Below are 2,372 nucleotides of genomic sequence, written 5' to 3'. Positions count from 1 at the left end.
GCAATTAGATTAGGTATTAAACCCCATTTGGGGACTCAGCCTTCAAGTGTCCACTGATGGATAAATGGATAAAGGAGATCTGAGATATAGATATAGATATATAGATATATGAATGTTATCCAGCCATTAAAAGAATGGAATCTTGCCATTTGCAACAACATGGATGGAACTAGAAGGCAAAATGCTAAGTGAAATGAGTCAGGAGAAAGAAGAAAAAAACATATGATCTCATTTATATGGATAATCAAAAAAAACCTCAAGCTCACAGATACAGAGAACAGATTGGTGGTTGCCAGAGTCAACCACCTACCCCGGGTGGGCAAAATGGGTGAAGGGAATCAAAAGGTACAAACGTGCAGGGATAATATAAGTAAGTCCATGATGTCATGTACAACATGGTTGACGACAGTTAACAATACTGCATCGCGTATTTAAAAGTGGCTAAAAAAGCTTTGTGCAGTGGTCGTATCGTAGCCAATGAGGTTTATCTGAGGTGCGATTACTGCTAATTAAAAGAATAGATCTTAAAAATTCTTATCACACACACACAAAAATGGTAACTGCGTGGTGATGGATATTAACTAAACTTATGGTGATCATTTCACAATATATACAAATAACGAATCATTATGTTATACTCCTGACACTAATATAATGTTATATGCCAGTTATATATCAATTTTTAAAAGGGAAAAAAAAAGTAAGGAAATGCCACACTCCCCATCTGGGATTATAATGAGCTGATGACTATAGAAGGGTCTCTCAGCTATAAAATAACCATGATCACAATTATCGTCACTAGAATTCTTTCAGTTTGTCGGCATTGGGTGACTCTTTCAGAATGCTATTTTCGGAGCAGAAGAGATAAGGCTGGAAGGTTGGAAAGTTCAAACACAGATTGAGGACTTTGATTTCATATGTTCTGGGCACTGTGGAGAGTGCAAGGGTTAAAAAGTGACTAAGCAGTCATGACCCCTGCCCTTCACAAGTCATAGTGCTCAAAATTTAACTGCCCTGTCACTTAAAAGAAGCTTAAAAACCCAATTAACTTCCTCACCCATTTTTTCATTGTAAATTAAATATCCGTAATATCTGAATCTTACCAATGCATTCTAAATATGAACATTTAAAAGTACCCAACAGGGGTACCTGGCTGGCTCAGTTAAAAGAGTGTGCAACTCTTGATCTCAGGGTTGTGAGTTCCAGCCCCACGTTGGGTGTAGAGATTACTTAAAAGTAAAATCTTTAAGGGGCGCCTGGGTGGCTCAGTTGGTTAAGGGTCTGCCTTCAGCTCGGGTCCTGATCCCAGGGTGCTGGGATGGAGCCTGGAGTCGGGCGCCCCACTCTGCGGCAGTCTGCTTCTCCCTCTCCCTCTGCCCCTCCTCCCTGCTCGTGCTCTCTCTTTCTTTCAAATGAATAAAATCTTTTTAAAAAAATCTTTTTTTATTTTAAATATTTTATTTATTTATCAGAGGGAGAGAGGGAGAGCGAGCGAGCACAGGCAGACAGAATGGCAGGCAGAGGCAGAGGGAGAAGCAGGCTCCCTGCCGAGCAGGGAGCCCGATATGGGACTCGATCCCAGGACGCTGGGATCATGACCTGAGCCGAAGGCAGCTGCTTAACCAACTGAGCCACCCAGGCGTCCCTTAAAAAATCTTTTGAATAAATAAAGTGTCCAACAGAATCTAATACCATTTGATACCTACCATCATCCATTTTTTAAAATACAGACATTTTACAGTATTTCCTTTTTTCCTCAATCTCATATTTCCAGTCCACTTCTCCTATAGAATTTTATCTTAATAAAGTTTATTTTTATGTTTGAAAGATCCTGTCATCCTGTACCACCCACACACACACACACACACGTACTTTTTGAACTCCAGTTCATCTTTTTCACCAAAGTCTAGCTGAGGCATGGTACTGTTGGGTTCAAATTCTAGCTCTATTGAATAATAGTTGTGTATTTAGGTAACTTATTTAACCTCTATGAACTTCAGTTATCTCTTCCATAATATTGGGATATTAATGTTGCCTATTGTATGTTAAGTTGTTGCAAGGAATAAATGAATCAGTATATTAAAATACTTAGTTCAGTGCCCAGTGTATAGTAAACATTTAATAAAGGATGGCAAAGTATTAATCTACTACACATAATACCTCTCCACTCAGCATATAAGAGAGTCACCCAGTGGAACATTTTTCATACATACTAGATCCATGATATTTTGGCCAACCCTTCTTTTTTATTGAAGAATAACTGACACACAATATTGTATTAGTTCTAAGTGTACAACATAGTGATTCGATATTTACATACATGAGGAAATAAATGGTCACCACAATAAGCCTAGTTACCATCTGTTGCTTTG

The 2,372-nt window shown here is 38.6% G+C and overlaps 1 non-coding gene across 1 annotated transcript; it reads left to right on the top strand.

Annotated features, from left to right (window-relative positions):
• Positions 1 to 448: 448 nt before the first annotated feature.
• On the top strand, positions 449 to 595 carry LOC123394758. Its single transcript, XR_006609514.1, has one exon. It is a non-coding gene; the product is annotated as a U4 spliceosomal RNA (small nuclear RNA).
• Positions 596 to 2,372: the final 1,777 nt, after the last annotated feature.

This window comes from Mustela putorius, unplaced genomic scaffold (genome assembly GCF_011764305.1).
Source record: "Mustela putorius furo isolate JIRA1106 unplaced genomic scaffold, ASM1176430v1.1 tig00003836_pilon_pilon_pilon, whole genome shotgun sequence".
Lineage (NCBI taxonomy): Eukaryota > Metazoa > Chordata > Mammalia > Carnivora > Mustelidae > Mustela > Mustela putorius.
The sequence above is the reverse complement of the archived record's forward strand: the minus strand, read 5'-3'. Positions and strand labels throughout refer to the sequence as shown.